Here is a 21,059-nt window from a genome sequence, read left to right on the forward strand (position 1 = left end):
AAATTCCATCAACTTCTTAGAACTTACACCTGCTTACATTCGGCCTGCATTTGACAACTCTGACCCCTACCTACCCCTGATCCATGTGTTTTGCTGGAGAGCACTGAAGGCAAACTGACAAGATCTGCATGTCACGGCAGCTCTTTAAAGACTGGGGCACATGCTACTGTCTGTCTCTATCACTGATACACAGAGTAAGGCAAAAAGTGCCCATATGCTGGCTTCATTCAGTCTCTGAGGGTATACGAACAAGTTCAAAGGAAACAGTGGCTTGCTGCAATCAGATGCTCTGTAATAAGTGTTTGTGGGCACCTATACACATCACAGTGTTTTATCCTTAAATTGAAAAGGTTTATAAAATTTAAACTTGCTTATTTTGGAGCATCATATCAGTGTTTGCACATACTAGGTTTTTTAACTAATTAAGCTTTGGAGCATCGCATCAGTGTTTGCACGTATTAGGTTTTCAAATGAATTAAGCCTGGCCCCCAGCCAGTGCTGCAGGAGAGAAGGATAGTCCTGCACTGCCCCCCTGGCCCAGGGCCCCCCACCCTGTGTCCAGCCACACAGCTGTGAGAGCAGGGAGTCGGTACACAGCACAAGAAAAAAAAGGAAAAAAAAACAGCAGGAATTTGAAAGTGGCAGCAATTTGAAGGGGTGAACTACAAAAAAGTTGCAGCACCACCTGGTGGACAAAGAGGCTCATTATATGTCTTTAAGTGCCTTCATGTTCGCACATACAAAAAACTAGAACTCTTGGTTCCAAAATGATACCTTTTATTAGACCAACTGGAAAATCACAAGAAACTTGTCCTTTTCTGCAAGCTTTCGGGATCAAAGTCCCTTCGTCAGGCTCTGAGAAAAGTATAGATGGTACAAGATGGTAAAAAGTCCCCATAGGTAGGAAATAAACTTCATTTTTGCACAGAAGGAGCTGAAGATGGAAGACTGTCCCTCTGGGTCCATGAGAGTGTCTTTTTGAGCTGTGCTGAGTAGCTCTTTGATGTGTAGATCAGGTACAGTCCTTCCCTGGAGGTGTCAGATGGCAGGCAGGGAGGTAAAAAAATCTTTCTTGTTTTGCAGTGAAGTTTAAAATTTGTGTTTGCACGCAACTAATCCATGGATGCAATGCTTTAATTCCCAGTGAGCCAAACTAAACTGCATCCATGGAGTTTTAGTTTAATGCACCAGAAAGACCTTTAAAGCATCCAGAAATCCTGCTCATGCAAACAGTCATGCGATTGCAGCACAAGAAAGGGCAAAAAACATGGCGTTTACAAATGCCCTGTGTGCCTGCTCTGACATCCTGTAAATAAAAGCAAAACTAAGGCAACTTAACCTCAGTGACCAACAGAGCCCAAAAATCAGTCAATCAATCAGTCTCTCTCTCTCTTTCTCTCTCTCTCTCTGTGGCCTTCAACCTGGTTTTATCTTTTTGGTTGTAAACCCACAGCAATCCATATTGTTTTCTTATAAATGTACCTCCCGCACCATCTAGGTATTTTTTCTCTAAAGGAAATGACCAGCGAAGAATCTTAGATTGCTCTGGTGAGTGTCCATTTCCCCTTCAGATGTTCAGAAGTGGAGGCAGGTAGAGCATCGCAGAAGGCACAGCCTGTAATGTGATAGGTAGTGTTTGCCCACACCCTCGGGTTATGTTTCCTGTCCTTCTGGAGTCCACCCAAAGGCAGCTCTGAAGGCTGCACCTGAAGGCAAAGGACCAGAACACCTGGAAGATTCACAGGGGAACAAATGAGGTGTGAGAATTCATGCTTTATTGTAACTTAAAACAGATTTTATGCATGCTGCCAGCTCCATATCTGTTAGCAAGAGCAGTGCTGAAACACCTTGAATAGAAATCCCCAGTATCACCAGCCTCAGGCATGTAAAGATGGAGAGTTGGACCCTTTCATTGGCAAACACACTGCCATTTTTTTTTATTTGCACTGTCGTCTTTGATGTTTTTGTGTTTTACACCTACGCCTTCAACCATAGGATCTTTTTTATTTAAAGTGTGTCGAGACACTATAGCTGTGAGCTATTCCGAGTATAGTATTCTGATATTCAGACTGCCATCACAAGAGCCTGCAATCAGGCTTCAGTTGTTTAATATACACGATATCATCCATGGGCTTCGTGTCCACTGAGTCCAGCCAGAAAGTGGAGGGGTGAAAAAAATAAGTATTCAGGAACATCAGACAGGCACCTCTCATATAAACACTTCCATAAACTAAACAAGCTTCAGCATCAAAGGGTCTGTATTTCTTTCTCCCTGTGCCTCTGATTGGAGGTTGCGTTCCAGGGCCTCCCTTGGATGGTTGCAAAGCTCCTAATTTCCAACTAAAGTTTATTCACAGCCACTTGTTCTTCAGCCAACTTTATAATTTAGCTGAAATAGCTTTTCTCCCTCCCTGGGGTTTACCTCCTAATGATGTATTTATAGACAGCAGTCCCAGCCCTTCTTACTCAGACTTCATTTTGGTGGGCTGAGCAAGCCTATAAGCACTCCAGTCCCCTGTTCATCTTAGTACACACCTGTTTCAGTTCAAATTAATTTGGCCTCAGCTGAATTCCTGTGTCCAGTTCTGTGTACTGCATTTTAGAAAAACTGGAGAGCATCCAGAGATAAACCACAAAGAGGATAAAGAGATTGGAAAGCAAGCAGCATGAGGCAGGTTGAAGGAAGTAGGCTTGTTTGAAGAAGAGGAGCTCAAGAGGGGGAATGACATGATACCATTTTGCCAATATTTGGAAGGCTGCCATAAAGAAGAAGAAAAAAATGCTGTTCTTCCTTGCCACAGAGGACAAGAGGACAATTGGCTTACACTGCAGTAGTAAAGATTTACAGTAAATCTCAGGGAAAAATTATGAACTGTGAGAACAGTAGGAGAGTAGAACAAACTGCTGAGAGAAATTTTGGGATATCCTTCATAGGAGGCTTTCAAGAAGAGGCTGGGCAGGCATCTGGGATGGTATAGGAAGAGAATGACTACATCTCTGCGGGGGTTTAGACTAAAGGTATAATGCTTCCCTATTAAAATTAATCTTGAAAAGAGAATGATGAGAAGAGAGAACTTTTATTTCAGGCTTTCTTCATTCTCAGTAAAGAAGAAGAACTGCACCAACCTAATTATTTTTCCAGCTTAGCAAGATATCTTTTAAGTTGTTTTTTTTTTCTTAGGCTCTCTTCTCTTGAAATGATTGTGTCTCTTTGCCATTAATCTTAGCCAAGCTGAAGTCTGAGGCCAAACAGTGACACATCTCACATCGCTCTCAAAAGGACATTTTAATTTAGCCACTGGCAGTCACTGGAGAACTTGTATTGTTGCCTTGAACTGGTTGTGTTTTAATTATGGAGTAAGCCTGTATCTCTCCTGAGGTGCAGCGAAGCATATGCATTTTGTTTTATACTTTTGCTATATTACCATCCTGGCCCAATGAGGTAGCAGCTCCTGCCCAGAGCAAAGTTATCTCAGGAGTTAGCAGCACGCATAAAATGTTTGGTTTTTTTAAAATTAAAGTTAAACCAAGAATTCTCACACTTATTCCCTTTGGACATCACCCACTGGTGCTCACAACCTTCAGAGCTGCTTTCGCACTGACTCCAGTGGGAGGAGAAATACAGCCAGATACCATGGGGCAAGGAATATCACGCCCCCTACACCCCACCCCAGATTATTCTTCTGGAGTGCTATCAGATCCTCTTGGTTTTTCTGTGTTTTCCAGGGTAGGGAGGAATCAACATCCTCATTGGTCTGTTGGTTTTAATTAAGAAAACATCCACGTTGTGCAGGAGACGAATATGTTGGAATTCAGCCTGAACGGCTTTGGGGTCACAACCAAAAGAAAAGATGAACAATGTTGGAAGATGGAGAGACCTAGGCTTGTCTAATGTGACCACAACCCTTGTGCTCACTAGGTCCCCGCCACGCTGCGTATGAGTCCTTTGCTCCTCTGGGTTCAGCGAAGGTTCATCCTGCTGCCTTTTGCTGATGCTCACATTCAACCCAGTGCTGGTTCACTGCATGTAAGGGTATATTTGTTTTCAGCTCTGAGCCCTTGTCCATTGATATCCTTCTCAGGCTGGGAATTTCAGCCATTCTTGCCCAGCCACCTGTGTGGACTTGCCCCAGGGCTTACCCCTAGCACAGATGAACAAAACTGAGCACAGCTAAAGTTTGTATCCTTGCACCTTACCACTCCTTGGCATTAGTGAGGCCACCAATGACCTTAACCTGAGCAATACCCCCGTGCCAACCAAGTCCTTCGAACCTTTTCAGGGAAGGGGCTTGTGGTCAGTAGCAACAACTTAGCATCTCTAAAGGGAATCCAGTGCTGTTGTCTCATTGAAAGACAGTGCCTGAAACATGGTGTCATCAGGATTGTGGAGGTAGGAGGTGAGTGTTAAGAGCCCAGAGCGGGTCACACAGCACCAGGGATACCAAAAAGCTTCATAGATTGCTATGGGACGGCACTGGAGCCAAGAACTTAGTGTGTGTCAAAGACACAGTGGATATTGCACCTGTAATGGAGGCAGGATAACTGGGGTGACAAGACAACAGGAAAGGTGCAGACAACCCCAGGCTTCAAGGCTTAAGCCAGTCTGTGTCCGTCAGAGATCACAGTGAGGTATTTACAGGGGATGGGCCATCTCACACCCAGCTGCTATGGAGCATCTTATACTTTCTTCTAAAGCATCCAGTGCTGTCAAAGTTCAAGGCAGGGCATTGGACTGATGGACCACTGCTGTGACCCACTTGGGCATCTCCTATGCCTTCCAGCCCCAAGTTGATGCAATAATATGCAATAATTTAATTGAATGCCAGAGGTGTTTTCTGTTGGGATGCTGTATGCCAGGGGTGTGATGGCTTTCCTGTCTCAGATACCAGTGTTCTGGGGCTAATCTGTGGGAGAGAGGGCATGCATAGAAGTTTCTAATCTCAGAAGCATCTGGGGTTGGGGGGCTGCCCAGCAGTGAGATTTCTCCATGGAAATAACTATGCAGGATCAAAGTGCTAGGGCTGATGAGTTGTCTCCTTGCATATATAGACTGCACTTAACGCTTTGGCTTTGCTTTCTCCTTACATTTTCTGCTTTGATTCATAGGCCTTTTACAGGCATTGGCAGACAAAGCCTTTCAAAGGCGCAGGCGAAGGTAGGAATTACCCCCCTTTCACAGAAGGAGAGATGGAGGCGCAGAGGAGTTCAATGACTTGCCCTAGTCCATTGCATTTGCTGCAGAGTTGTCCTTTCCTGCAGTGAAACAGTAATTAGAAATCCAGTGTTATCACCACCCTTCAGCTAAAGTGCAGGGGCTGACACTGCCCAACTGTCTTTCAGCAAAACAAAGCAGCAGAGGCGGTAGTCCTGACTTATAAGTTAAAAACAAGGGGAAGGATGAGTTTAGAAGTCACCTTTATCCATCACAAAACATCAAAAGAGAGTGAGTGTCCAATGAAAAAAATAAGAAGGAAATCTCTTGTAGGCCACCTCTGAGGGGTAATACCTATTCACTTTCTACCAGTCATGGCAAAAGGCCACTATTGATTAAAAACTGCAATTTTGCTTTGGTATTTCATCCATCCAGACATTATTAGTAGTAAGCACGCTCTTGAGCAACAGAGCCTGTTGCTGTTTCTCAAAGAAGCAAAGATTTTCAGTGCATTACTGCCTCTCCAGAAATAACAAATGTTAGGAACCTACAACATTTGGCACTGAGGCTATGCTTACAAGATAAGAGCAAAGGTCAATGCAGTGAAAAATCATTAGGCATGTACTAGTGACAGATGGTAGAGATGGTTTTGTGCTGCACTCTCTTACTACTCAGCAGGTACTAAAATGTCTTCTTTGCTTGGTCAAGGTAGCCCAGCTTTCTCACTTGGATTTCACAGCATTCAAGGTTTAGGCATCTCGCAAGCTTAATCATAACCCCTAGATTCTGCTGTTTGGGTCTCTATAACTAGCCATTAGCAAAAGCGATGCGTAACATACTCAGAGAAGCTTTGTGGGGAGGGACCAACTAGTTTGAGCAGCATTATGTGACTTCCTTGAAAAAACCCTGCCTATAATATAGACATAAGGAAGCAACAGCCAGCAAGAGAGAAAAGCATATGCTTTGGTTGATGACAGAGTCATACGAATGTGGTTGTTAGCCAAGGCATTTGGCTGTAGGAACTTCCTGTGTAGATCTGGGCTGTATCCCTACGCAATCTGCTTGCTGCCTCATCCGGAGGTGAACTTCCTGCCCTAGCAACGAAGCTATAAGTATCTGATATGCAGTTTATTTAGGTGAATCAGGATTGAAGCTTAGAGCCCTGCTTCTGGCCTGGCTTCCCTTGTATGGGGCCTCCATAGAGGGTGAAGGTAAAGTGTCTAGCGTGTCTTGTAGCATACCACAAGCCAGTCTGCGCCATTCCTGTGCTTCCTTCCAGAGGACTTGCATTTTAGAATTTCTAAAACCTGTTACAAAGCATTTCACTAGCTGATGGATTATCTCCATAGCTGTCTTTCGGTTCTGGGAGTTTAATACCTGCCAGTGAAGAAATACTGTCCACAAAATGGAAGCTGATGGTTATGTCTGGCGATCTGACTAGCCAGACCCTGGCTATTAGAGGTCTGTGAAAGTAGTTTCATAGCTGTTAGGGGCTGGAAGGGACCTTACCGATCATTGGGTCCAGCCCCCCTTCACTTGGGCAGGAAAGACTGCTGAGGTCAGATGATCCCAACAAGATGGGCATCAAGACGCTTTTTGAAGATCACCAGGGTGAGTGACTGTACCACCTCTAGGGAGAGCCTGTTCCAAACCCTTGGCACTCGACTTGTAAATAAGTTTTTCCTTATGTCTAGCCTGAAGCAATCTTCAGTCAGCTTGTGCCCATTGTTTCTTGTCCTCTCCTGGGGGGCCTTGGTGAACAGATGCTCCCCCAGGCCCTGATGTATGCCCCTAATATACCTATAGGCTGCCACCAAGTCCCCCCTGAACCTTCTCTTCTCGGGGCTGAACAGTCCCAAGTCTTTCAGCCTCTCCTCCTATGGCCTGCTCTCCAGATCTTTAATTCTGCATGTGGCCCTTCTTTGGACTCTCTCAAGCTTCTCCGCATCCTTCCTGAAAAGCTAAATGCAGAACTGAACATAGTACTCCAGCTGTGGTCCCACCAAGGCCAAGAAGAGAGGGGGGATGACATCCTTAGCCATGGTTCCTACTATGGAGCTAGTTCCTAGCCACCAGACTGTAAAGTAGCCAAGGCCACATTTTTCCAGTTTTACCACGAGGACATCATGGGAGACTAAGTCGAAGGCCTGCTTGAAGTCCAAGTGTATGACATCAACCTCGTTTCCCCTATCCAGGTGGTGAGTTACCTGATTACAGAAGGAAATGAGGTTGGTCAGGCCTGATCTGCCCATAACAAAGCCATGTTGGCTGTCCTTCATAATACTGCCCTTTGTTAGCCGATCGGTAATTGATTCTTTGATAATTTTCTCCAGGATTTTATCAGGGATTGAGGTCAGACTGATTGGCCTATAATACCCTGAGTCCTCCTTTCCTAAAGATAGACACCACATTGGCCTTCTTCCAGTCTTCTGGGATCTCTCCTGAGCACCACAAGGTTTCAAATAACTTTGCCATAGTTTGACCAATTATTTTAGCACTCTCGGGTGTTGTTCATTGGGTCCTGCTGAAGTAGTTTAAGTAGGTTAATCTATATTTTGCTTCTTAGCTGAGATGCCAGCCAGGTCTGACATAGGTCCTAAATATCTGCCAAGGACTGCACTGAAGCCCACAGTTACATGTGCATGAGGTACAAAACAGCAGTGAAATGAAATGAAATGACCAGCAATGGAATGACCTTTGGGGCTAGGCTTAACTATCCAGCTCCCATGCTTCCCCAAGGTGAACAGGAGGCAAATTGAGTCTTGCATAATAGATTGCCCCAAAAATGCTTTCTCGATTGCTGCATTTCATAGTATGCAGGGTTGTTCGGTTTAAGACCTTGCTGGAAAGGAGGTGCATGTTCCATATGAATGCTGACTTCACTCACAGTGTATTAAACACTGGTGGTATTAAACACAGCCTCTGGTTGGTACCACCTGTGCAGGCTTCAAGGCTCACAGGTGGTTTCCATGCATGTCAGTGAGAAGCCCTGAGAACCTTTCAAGTGGGCCAGAGGACCCCAGAGGCCAATCTTTCACTACCTTTTCTTCCCTTAACAGAGCAGTTGATCACATCAGTGCTGTCGTGCATTTTCACTCTGCAGTTGCTGGGGGGTGGAGGGGCATCTGTTTTTGAGGTCTTGTAATTGTTAGTTAATAATATCCAGCATATTATTTAGTCTCATTCCTGCTTTGCTTCCAAAAAGTCTGCAAATCTGGAATAACTGTTCTCATCCAGCTTCTGCAACAAGTGGAACAGATTGCACAAGGTGTGGACCATCCGTTTTCAGCCGATACTATTTTTTAGCAAAGCAACTTTCTTCCTAGAAGTTGGACATTTTCTCCCCGCTTTTGTAAATGTGATGATAAAACTGTTGTCTCTTTAGTGTATCTGCTCTGAAACTTGGCAGGCTTTTTCCATTTTCCTCCAGACTCGGTACCCTCTGGGCAAGAAACTTAATTGACAGCTTGAGCTGAATGGGAAACATGTTTTTCCCATTCCATATTGCGAAGAACCCAAGACTTCCTAAAGCTTTTAAACAAGAGAAAAAATGTTGGTGGTCCAATGATTAGGGGCCACATGGGAAATTTGGGTTCAAGTCCCCTCTCTTCTTACCTCACTCTGGCTTTCATGTGAACCCGGGAAACCTTTCCTGACAGGACTTGGCTCCCAGCTGGCAGATCCCTGAGAAAATATTTGATTTTGACAATGTCTCATTTTCCGATTAAAAAGTCCTATCCCAAAGAAAATTTCCCAATCAGTTCAATTTTCATTCTTCCTTTGTGTTGGAAGGCTTTGTTTCTGATCAGGGTCCAAAAACCCAGCAACCTTGGGTTACTGCTAAATGCGGAATAGGCAGTCGGGAAAGGTACTTTTTGCTTGTAAACACAGCATGTTTCTTACTCGTGTTCAGAGGACAAAGAACATAGAAACCTACAGTGGGATCTTAAAAGACACTTTACTGATGTAGAATCACAGCCCCGTGAGCCTCTTACATTTTGAAACCCATTTCTAGGTAAAAACGCGTTGTTTTACCAACTAGGTGGAGTTGCTAAGTGACAGCGGAGGGATTTACCAAACACATTATTTGCACAATCCAGGAATTTACCAGGAAGGAAGCGAGAAGTTAAGGGCATCATAAATCTCATGCTACCCGCCTAGCAAACAAATGCATTTTCCATCTCCAGTGCACAGACACATGTTCTGCCATGATAAGAAAACCCGATCTCTCCTCCTTGGAATTTTTTTAATGTGTTGTTTTCTTGATTACAGGAAGAGACAATAATAGCTTCAGTTACGTTAAGATAAACATCCAAAGCTTTCAGAAACCAATCTGCAGCCTCTTGATCTTTACAAATCACTTAATTAGGAGCAAGACTTGATGGTTGATTACAGGGAAATGTGTGTGTTGCGGGGAGGGGGGATCAGATAGAGAAGCTTGATTAAACTCAGGACAGCCTTCAGTGTACATTTCCAGCCTTACTTAGGGCTGGAAGGAAAACAGTCAGTTGTCTACAGGAGCAATATACTTTTTTTTACAAAAAAATAGTACATGGAAATGGCTAATGCCATTGAGTGGGTAAGACAGGGATGCAGCACAGGCATCCTACCGGTCTTGGTAGTTTGTTTGCAGGTGAGAGTGAATATCTGATGCCTACAGGAAACTTGGCAGTAGCAAAAATATTTTGATGTGATGAGAGTATTTCCATGGGGCAGAGCAGGTAGGAAGGAAACAATTTTGTGCCTGTCCAGGGCTCCTTTCGCAAATGCAAAATCAAACACTGTATAGTAACTGCAGCTTGCTTTTAAACTTCAAGGGAATAAATACCAATTTTCCCCAATAACACTCCTCATGCATCTCATCCTGTAATCCATACCTCCTTTGATTAAATTGAATTCATCCTGTCAGATGCAATAATTATTTAACTTCTCCTACCAGGTGGCCAGCTGTGAACATAAGCAGGGATGGGGAGGGAAGGAAAGGCTAGTACCCTGGTTCCACCAAAACCAGGAGGCTACTGATTGACACAGTGTGGCAGAGAAATTAAAACATATTCATGGCTTTTCAATCAGTTGAAATAAAGTGCCTCTGATCAGTGACTATAGCAAAGCTTTTATTCCTCAGTATGGCCTTGATCAGCCCTGAGTCCTATGGGCATCACAGAATCAAACCCTAAATGCTGATTAGATGGAGCCTACATGCTGTTCTAGCATCACGCACCTATGTCCAAAGAGTGCTTGAACTGTTTGCCACATTCAATTATTTAGTATCTTTTCAACAAGAAACTCCCAAATTCTGTATAAGTAACAATGGATTCACGATTGACAGCATCCTCCTCCACGTCCATGTTTCACTCATGCATAAAGACAAAGGTCTTCTTCAACTTCTCTAAAGTGGCCTCTTATTTTTGGGGTGCCTGTTACTGGATGTCCAGCATGATATCTCAGTGGTGATGCTGAGCTCCTATGGGCTTCAGCCTCAGCCCGGGGCATTACTAGCTCAAACCCTGCACCCAAGAATTTGAGACTCCCAACGCGACAGGTCCTGTTTGAAAAATGCAGTGGGGAGAGGGCAACTTCTGAGGCTTTATTTAAACAGGAGTCCATTTTCCAGTGGGTATAGATTCCTGTCCAGTAGGGAGAACAAGTCATGGGAAGATGTGGGTCCCTCTCGGGCTGATTTCCAATGCTTCTGCAAATGTGACCATGTGGCATTGTCACAGCACCTATGTTCAGTCTCCAGCACTAACCATTAGCTTTGCTGCCTCAAATCTCCCTGTGAGAGTGGCCTGCAGAATTGTCATTCTGCCATCAGGCACAACCAAGTCTCGCTGGCCTCATCACCTGTCACATGTGGCCTGTCCTGTTATTTTATACTGAGCCTTTCACAACCTATGTTTCCCTCCTCCTGCTTCCAGACCTCCCTGGTGCTCAGTGAAATGCATGAGGTCTCTCCTGTCCTGCTGCTGCTTGAGTTCCTTTTACAGCTTCTGTGACTTTAGCCCTCAAAGCAGCCAGGAGACCCCGTTCCCAGGCTCTTGGTGTGAACAGGAAAATATGAATGGGCCATTTGATGAAGTGCAGCAAGCCAGAGTGAGCACAGCAAGTCTTGGTCTCCTTCTGCAAAGCCTCCTTTTCCTTTGGGAAGCAAGGCATTTTTATTACAAGTGGAAAGTAAATTTCTAAAAGGAGAGTGTGACAGTGGTGGGGATGTTTCATAGTTCAATCAGCAAAGAAACTTGAGGACAAATGGGGTGTCTGCTTCATTTTCTTATGGTGTTTTGACTCTTCAAGGGGCTATAATAGCTTTGCAGCCTATGGAAGTACAATAGGGGGGAAACTGCTAGTTTTTTTGCACATACTGTCACTCTGTGTCTCTCATACAACTACAGAGCCCTGATACAGTTCATATTGCCCTCTTTTTCTACTGGCGGGAGTCTGCATGTACTATAATTCACTAGTCATCACAAACCATCCAATTAAGCATCCAAGCTACTCCTGGGGGACGGGGAGATGTCTTCTCAATTTCACAGGTGGAAACTGAGTCTCTCCATCTTGTGCAGAACATACCAGAGCTTTGCAGCTCAGAGTCAGTTTGCCAAAAATGAAGGCTGTGACTACAGGCAGGCAAAATCGTTCCACTGAAACATTTTCTTCGCCAAGATTGTTTGCGAATCCATGGTGATTTTGCTGTATTTTCTCAAGGTGAAAACTATTAAAATAACTCAGAAGCAGTTTAAGGAAAGCATTTCTACTTCCTGATTTGAAATGATGTTTCATTTCCACACGCACTTCGCTTTTAAAAATTGGTTGTCATTTGCAAAAGCTTGACAACGAAATTCATGCTTCCAGTCAGGTCACATGCAGCATTCTGATTGTGCAGAAACATTTTTTTTTTCCTCCTTATCTCTGGGTTTTCTGAATATTGTGAAAAACTTTTGTCTTACATCACTTGGAAACAGTTATTTTGGAGATAGTAGGTGATCCAAGGAGCTAGTTATTCACAGTGCTTTAATGGAGTTCACACTGACACTGGTAGATCAGAGCATCTTGGTTCCTATCTTGCCAAATTCATCATAGGAAAGTGTAAATCTCCCTGTGACCTTTCTAGGCTAGTGGTTATGAGGCATAGAACTGATGGGATTTAGCCCATGGGCTGTGGAAAACCAGCCGTAACTGCTTGTTTGCAGCTGCTTCCATGAGCCTCAACGTTTTTCCTGGCAAAGAGAGCCTGGAGAACTACTAAAAGAGCCAGTAGTAAGATCTGGTCCAACCATCCCAGTCGAGTAAGCAGAAGAAGAGAGGAAATAGTGTTGTATTTGTTAGCCTGTGACTCCACTGAAAGAGAAGTTACCTGGGCAGTGAGGAGCCAGGCAGCCATGCAGTGACCCAGTGAAAGGGGGGCAGGGGTTACCCAGTGGCTGAGTGGCATTTATGATGATGGAAAACAGACAGCAAGGAAACACATGCCAAAGAGTGTGTGCAAAGGAGTGGAGTGGAAGCAAATGAAGGCTTCTGCAAGTAATTGCATATTTTCCAGTGCGCTTCCAGTGGGAGACAATTTACTGCTTCACTTCCCATTCTGTACACTTAACTGAGGTTGCAGGGCACAGAGAGGCAGTGATGCGTTGCACTGGGAGTAGCAGCGTGTAAGGGCTGAGTCTTATAGACAGCTGATAGCTCCATTGGTTTCCAGAGTATTTTGCAAAGGAATGTGGCCTTTTGGGGCAGGAACCTTCTGTTTTTACTCTGTGTTTGGTTCAATGTCTAGCCCAGTGGGGGCCTGTGACTGAGTCTTCTAAATGACACCGTAATCCAAATAACTGCATACATGCCAGTAATGTTAGTTCAAAATCTGTGCCGATGTCCAGTGGGTGCAACTAGTTGAAGCTGTACTCACATGTACCAGCATAGAATATGGCCTGTTGGGAACTGTAGGGGATAAATGCCCATTTTCTCCCTTGCATTTTATATGCAAACTATACATGTACCTTGGTTATGACTTTTATCCACACATTTTGACCCTTCTGCCTCTAGCCCACAGTGTTCCACTTTCTGTTGTGTAAAGTAGCAGCTTCAGTTATCCGTTCCATTTAACAGGCAGCAATATGTAAGGGAGCCTTGAGTAAAATTGTAGTGATGGCAGATCAATTCTTCAGCCCAGAATTAATTGCCAGGATCAATTGCATCCTTCACTGCAATTGGCAACTGTGTATAAACACACTTCGCTGACATTCTTTCATCACACTTTCATTATGCAGCCTCAAAGCCTTCGAGCAAAAACTGATCCAGTGCTTTTTAATGTCTGTTAAGTCATTTGAGCTCCACTGGATTGGTGAATTTCACGTAAAATGCCATGAGCCTATCAGCCCTACCGAGCCTTATTATCACTATTCTGTATAATAAGCCATTAGCTTTCATGAAGTGCCAGCGCCATGCTAAACCCTGTACATGGCAAGGTGGTTTTTGCAACTGAAGCAGGACTTAAGGCGATGTTCGTTAGTATATGGTCTTTTCATTGTAGGAAGATGAGAGGATGTTGGATTCTCCTGTATTACCAAATGGTTCCCCAGGTAGAAAAATATCTATGGATGTGTTATATTGGGAACTGACCTTTTTTTATAGTCAGTGCAGGATTATACAGCCTACGTAGACATTCATCCCTGTGTAGACACCCACCATTCAAATCCCATGTAGACTGTCTCGGGTTCTGTGCCAGTCCTTTGCCAGGGACTGAGCATCATCCCAAAAGCCTGCAGCATTGTCAGAGCATTTGCAGTCCCTGGCAAGGAGTATCCCTCAACTAGATTGCCAGTCACTCAGCAGAATGCCCAGGAATCAAAGGGACAAAGGTAGGGGAAGAGCAGTTTGGGAGGGTGGAGGGGCATGAACGTTTGTTGCACTTCTGTAGCACGTAGGAAATGTCCTTTTGTGTCATAAAACATTCCTCAATATGGAGAAGCAATAAAAGCAGCACCTGAGTTAGAAGTCTTTTCACTTCCAATATGATCACTTCCGTGACTATATTACTGGATACAATCATATTCCTGACAGCTTTTTTGATATATTTTCCTTCAAGTGAAAAAAACGTATTTATGGCCAGTTGTTCAGAAGGTGGCTATCACTCAGAGGCGAGGGAAGGCTACACACTCTTATTGTTAAAGTTCAGGTAGCTTTACCCTGCTAAAGGAATCTGTGGTTCAAACTCGAAGCCAAAGCAGGAGTTTTCAGTGTGCATCCAGCCTGAGTTGTGATGGGAGGCTATTTGTCTGAATGGGTCTAATATGGCAAGGAGTGACCTGCCCTCAACTCCAACACCAAAGTCCAAGGGTTTAATCATGATACGCCCACCCCACTTCAATGGGGTCTTGATTCAACAAAGTACTGAGATGCGTGCATAAGGATAAGGATACCCCAAAGTGCTTTCCTGAGAAACCTGTATGTACTGGAGTGCTGATTCAGGTACCTAGGCAGACAAGGTTCTTTGAGTGAATCTGATATCTTTTATTTGACCAACTCAAAAAGTTGGAAAAATTCTTCCTGGATATCCAGGAAGAGCATACACCAACTGCAGATGCTTCTTCAGCCTGATGAAGGGTATTTATACCTGAAAGCTTTCAAAGAAGAATTTTTCCAAATATTTGAGTTGGTCTAATAAAAGATATCAGATTTACCCAAGGAATCTTGTCTGCCCATGGCCTTAGACCACATGGCTACAACCTATATCCCTGATTCAGGTACCTTGCACCCCTTGTCACCTGACTGAAGGTAAAGGGACCTTTGGTGGAGCAAGGCCCTATTCAGTCTGTGCAGAGGTAACAGAAATCATCTGTAAGAGATTAGGAGGGCAAGTGAGATCTTATTCTGCACCCATCACTAGCAAAAGCAGGTTCTGATACTTGGGATAGGACTTCCTACTGCTACTGAAAAAGCATAAAATATTCTATGAGACAAAAACATGCCCTTGTCAGATGCAAATAGTAATTGTGTGTTATTTCAATGCCATTATTTTTTTTTCAGTATATGGAGCATTGTTCTTTCTAGCTTTTGTTATGTTTGTCATGGCCCTCCTTCATGACAGTGCTGGTGCTATGCTGAGGATGGTATATGGCTGGATAGAAGAGAAGCAATTCATTGCCTCTGGCACAGTGATGTGGCTTCCCGTACTGAATATTTATGGATTCACTAGACCTTTTATGCTCCTGAAGAAAACCTGTCTTGGGTACAGAGCAGGTTTATGGACCAGGGAAGAATTAAATCTTAGGTGTGATGCAGTCTTACAGCTTTCCAGTCAATCATTCTGAGCCGGCCTCTGATCAGCCCTTTGCCGGTTTCTGCTGTTGAATTGTGTCTGCCTTTCAGCCTTTGAAACCAGACCAGATGCTTAGTCCCTTGTTCCCCAGTCCCCAATAAATATCTCTGCCTGTTCGGATTTGGACTTGGGAGGCAGCCAAAGGGAAATGCTGCCCCAGTGCAAAGCTTTTGAAACAGCTGGCTGAAAAAATGTCGTTGAAACTGGTGTCCGTCAAAAACACCCTTATCACAAAACTGATCACTTTTTGTTTAAAATCATATCCAGTTTAATGAAACGTTATGGTTCTAAGGCTATTATTTGGGGAACATGACAATTTTGGTTTAAAATGACATTTTAGTGTCAACCTATATATTTGTATCTATATTGGATCATTTTGTGCTATGCCAATAATGGCAATGTATAAAATCATGTACTTTGTCAAGTCATGTACTCTGAAGCACTGCTGCTGAGACCATATGATGTCATAATGACATCATTTAAAATGTGTTTTTAATTGTATATGTTATTTTTTAAATCAGTAGGCCAGCTCCTACTTGATACTGATTGAAACGTCTTATTTTACGAAAAAAGGTGTCTTCAGTGTTTGCACTGAAGTGCAAATGTTTGAAAAGAAGATAGGTGTACAGTGTACCAATTAGAGGAGCATATGCTAACAAAATCCTAGAAAATTGATTCCAGACTAAAGCAAAGCTATTGTAAACATCTGCCCTGTTAATTACTATACAATAAACGTCTATTTTTGTTTTATTCAAAGCCCCACACACTTTTTATTACAACAAATGCTGGAGACATCTGGACCTAGAGATAGAGCAGCTGACCTTAAATTATTAGGATTTTTAGTAGTATTCATGCTTAATATGACATAATAGTTTATGCACTACTCTTGACTTCCTGAAAGTAATGTCGTGATGACATGTGGAAACCAAATTTCGTTTTGAAGGGACCTCAATGGTTATTCTAAAGTGTCATTCTCAGAAACAGAATTTTTCTGTGCCAATTCAAAGTCAATTGCAGCGTTTCCCACCAAATAGGAATTATGAATCTTTTCAGCACTGATTTGCAAGTGCTGGTGCTGCCAAAGGTAACAGGCATGCCACAGCCAGTCTTACAGATGTTAGGGCTGTGCTGGCAGGGTCTGATGGAGCCGTTGCATAGGATGGAGGCTAGCATGGAGCTTATAGAGGGTAGATGCACATCTGATGCTAACAAGAAGTATAGGTAACAGATAGTGGATAAAAAATACTCTCATCTGTGCAGGGCATGCCAAAAACAAAATCTACCACACAGCAGTCCTCCTCATGCTGACTATCAATGCAAGTTCCACGGATAAGACACAACTGCAGTGCTTGTGGCTCTACCTGGACCAAAGGTAGTGCTGGATTGCAGGAATACACCAGGTGACTGTCTGGTCTTATCCTGTTCTAATTTCTGAGAGTCATTGAACAGACATGTTGTATAAAACTAGCTGACTCTGCTGGTATTTGTGCCCTGCAGGAAGTGCAAAACCGTTGGTCAGTCTCGGGAACAAGGTCACCTCCATGAAAGTCACAAACCACGTGCATGAATGGCAGAGCGTCCTTCAGCATCCTAGGACAAATTAATAAACCCAGTGGTGCTAATGTTCCTTGGTTCACTGGAGGCCATTTACTTGATCAGTTATTTCCCCACAGTGCATTTGCTTTTAAATCTGTTGTCTGCAAAATAAGCAGGCTCATGTTGGGAAACGCATTTTCCCTTCCGCTTAATGACAAAAACGGCATCTAATTTAAAGTACGTTAGAGCCATTTGTGTTTATCCTCATTTGTCTCTCTCATGATGGTCTCAGTTTACAGCCTTATTTAATGGACTGATTAGGGCCAAAATAAGTCTCTCACATCATTTTTCAACTCCAGAAAAAACGGTATGCCACAGTAATAGGTTAGATTTGAATTAATAAATGTTATGGATGCAATGCACTTAGTTACTTACTTACTTATACTTCAGTGTCCTTTAAGCAGTGCTGAGTAGAAAACCTATTTGTTAGCAGCATTTGCCAAACAGGAGGGAAAGCCCTGTGGAATTCGGATTAAGTTCTCCTAAACTGCAGGATTGTGTAGCATTGATCTTAAGGCAAATTGCAACACCATGGTCTGAAGCTAATTGCTTAGAGAATCAGTCCCATGTAACTTGGTAACAGCTTACAGCTTTCCAGTCGTCGGTTAGGCAGAATTTAGAAAGGAGGTCACTGCCACACAGCATGCGGCAGTAACCCAGTCAGAAAGAAGTTTAGAAACATGCAGTTGTGAATGCAAACTCAGCGTTCCTGTCCCATCCCCCAGCCCATCGTAATTTATGTTCCACCCCATTCGATGACTCTGATAGCTTCACTGTAATGTGTCATTAGTGATAACATGCTCTTGGATGCTAGTGCTGTGTTAGCAGCCAGAGGACCTGAAGAACTGGCCTTCAGTCTTTTGCAAGTTAGGCTGTCAGCACTGGAGGTATATGGAATTAGGAAGATATGGTTGATCTGGAAAGTTCAGTCCACGTGGTTGGTAGTGGTCATTGTGCTATGGAAGGTATATAGAAATTGCCATGCCATTTGCCTTCCTGTCTAGCAGCTGACCTCTCCCAGTGCCTATTATCCTGTGCAGAGAGTTGCAGAAGATCTGTGACAAGTATGGAATAACCAGGCTATTGGGAGATGTAGCATTAGAAATGCAGCGTTGGACATATGGCCTGAAATACAAGGGCTAATCTTTATAGACACTCACCAAGCCTGGTATCAAGTATCCTGCAAGTCCAGTCTTTAGACAGAAGTGCCCCAACAGGGTGTTCAAATTAAGAGTCTCAACTTGTTGCTTAATTATGTTGGTTTTGTGTGCATCTAACTATGGATCTTGAGGCCTTCATGACATTCCGGTTTACAAAATGAACCCCCCTCCTGGCTGAAAATGATACATCAAAGGCAAAGCCTGTCTAGCCTTCTGTGAAGGATCTTTGTTTCCTCATCCCTCTTGTTTCACAGGCAGATATTTCAAGCAGAAGTGCTTCTAACCAGATGTGCGGATCTGGATAATCTCAGAGTAGTAGTAGGCTCCGTAGCCAAAGATAGGTGCATCTGCTGTGGTTGGATTTCCAGATCACAACAAAGGGTTGGGAGGGTGTTTAGGACAGGGCGTCAACTTCAGAGTGCTTATCCAAGCCATACCCATGGGCTTGAGGCTTGCCCATCTGCCATCATTCCTGTTTCTCAGAGTTTGCCCTTCCTGAAGAAACACCAAGGGCCCTACGTGGGTTGGTAGCTATGTGTAGCTCTCACATAAGCAGGTCCCACTCTGGCACAGCTGCACCAGGGAACCAAGGAGTATGTGCAGAGGCAAACTCTGTATGCAAAGCACCCTGCGGCACTCTGAAATCAGAGTGACGGAGGGGTTAAAACCAAACAAGCGACTTCCTGATTCAGCGAGAATGCCTGCTGCTCCAACGGTGTACAGGAAGGCAGTGATTATTCCTATTATCATCATTAGTGTCTGCTCTGCAAATAGTGCCTTGCAACTGCTTTCTCTCAGAAATTACCCCTCACGCAATTTTTGCCTGTAACGACAATGGTTGTTTCCAAGAAATGTCAGGGCAAATCAAACTGTTTAAACCTGTGCTTATGGAAACCCTTTTTTTAGATCAGCAGCTTTATTTTTCCAGTTGGCCTGGCAGCATGCCAGTAGCATGCACAACACCTCTTTCCCTTGGGCATGATCAAATTTATAGCAAAAAACCCCAGCAACATGCCACTCTTCTCATCATAATGTGCTCTGCGGCTCTCATATGAGGTGATGCCAGGCCTCCCCTGTGGTGTGAATGGCCTGAATGATCAGCTGGAATGAGTGAGGCAATGCCAAGCATTTATGGGTTTGATAGACAAGAAGTCATTACTTTAGCTGAGGATTTAATGGGAGCTTTTTTGTGTGGTTTTCCATTCAGTCTTCATTGTGGGCTGCTGTTATTAGAGAAGCCGAGCTGAAGCTTGACAGGGAAAGGATTGTCCTAAGACAACCTGTGGCTTGGAGAACCAGAGGTCAAGCCCCTGACCCACCACAGACTCGTCGTATGACCTTGTGTGAGTGGTTTAGTCTGGGAAGCAATTCAGTTGCTCCTTTGTCAAATGAAGATAAGACCTCTTCCCTCCCTCGTGGCAGTGTACAGAGGAGAACTGCATTAAAGATTATACAGTTGTGTGAGCCTGGTAAGGACCTGAGTTGCCTCATCTCTCAATGCAGTATCAAGGGTGAGAGACCAGTTGCACACCCAGTGCTTGAAATGGCTAGAATGGAGAAGTTGGTTGCTCTGATGTACTGAGCTCCCACTGAAGTTGTAAGAGCTGCAGAGCAAAGCTGGTGTGCTGGCTAAATTCAAAGACTTGAAATCCTCCACTGAGGCATGTTCGTTCTAGGAGCCACAGCCCTATCTGACGATTCTTGTTGCTTTGAGTAATATTGGTGTGTTAAGTTCCAGTTTCCCTGCTGGCATCTACAGCCAGGAGACCAAAATCATCCAATCATGCAAAAACTACCTGGATCATCCAAAACTACCTGGCTTCTAGAGACAGACCTGATAAAAAGTGACAGGGTGCAACAAAGGAAGCGTCTGCTTCTACCACTGGTGCTGTGTAATCAGTCAGTGGAGAACATCACTCCTCAGTGCTCCCGATTCAAAGGTGTGCACTCACCTAGGGATCTGACAGCTCTGTTCAAGTAGTGACCATACATATTTGCCAACACTCCTGTCAGCCCCCACTGTACAGATGGGCAAACTAAGGCAGAAAACAGAGAAATGCCTTTGCCCAGGTTATGCTGTGAGATCATGTCAGCACTTGGGAGTTTCTCTTTCCCATGTACATTCATAGATGGGTGATAGCCCAGTAAGTCACCCCTCATTCTTCAGATCCTATGACAATACACCTCAGGTACAGGAGAGACTTGCTTTCCTGTACGTTGTGCTAGGCGACTGGCTAGATGCACTAATGCTGGCCTTTTACCTTTCCAAAACAACATCTGTTTTGACCTTTGCTGAAGGCAGGAGCTCAGACCCTGAGCACATGGGATGAATTTATTCAATCAAGTGGACAATAGCAGTACATCTGCCCAAATAATGCTTCATAGGTTTTTGTTGCCCTGATGGTTTTGTTCAGATGGATAAATTGTGCCAAAAAACTAAAAAGCCAGTGCACCTCATTATTGACAGCAGAACAAGCTGCAGGTCACTGGAACCAGCTTAGAGTCTTATATTCAGAGTGCCACAGATACCTTGGCCATGTTACGTTTTCTCCCTTGGATCTATGCAAACACGGCTGACCTCTGTAAATAACTCCCTCCCTTGCCCTGGAGTTACTGCAGTTCTCGGCTTTAGAGCACATGCACATCATATAAGCCAAGCAGTAGGTGAGGAGAATTTGCTCTTGGACCAATTGAAGGAGAAACTGGAAATGGTCAAAAAAAGATGTTTATCACACTTCAAGTGAAATTCTTGCCTGTGGGTGCATCGTCAGGCACAGACATAATTTTTTCTCCCGAAAGACCCCGAAGTGCTCTTTGGGCATTTATACACATGGTTTGG

General features: G+C 43.9%; 1 protein-coding gene and 1 long non-coding RNA gene across 2 annotated transcripts in view; both read left to right on the forward strand.

The window, feature by feature from the left end:
* The window catches only part of LOC109295500 (tetraspanin-15-like), a 245,193-nt gene that overhangs the window by 222,308 nt on the left and 1,826 nt on the right, over positions 1-21,059 (forward strand). The window lies entirely within an intron of this gene.
* Positions 328-611, forward strand: LOC109295502. Its single transcript, XR_002096757.1, has 2 exons — positions 328-409; positions 463-611. It is a non-coding gene; the product is annotated as an uncharacterized LOC109295502 (long non-coding RNA).

The sequence above is a fragment of the Gavialis gangeticus genome, unplaced genomic scaffold (assembly GCF_001723915.1).
Source record: "Gavialis gangeticus isolate Ggan-Ray unplaced genomic scaffold, GavGan_comp1, whole genome shotgun sequence".
NCBI classification, from domain to species: domain Eukaryota; kingdom Metazoa; phylum Chordata; order Crocodylia; family Gavialidae; genus Gavialis; species Gavialis gangeticus.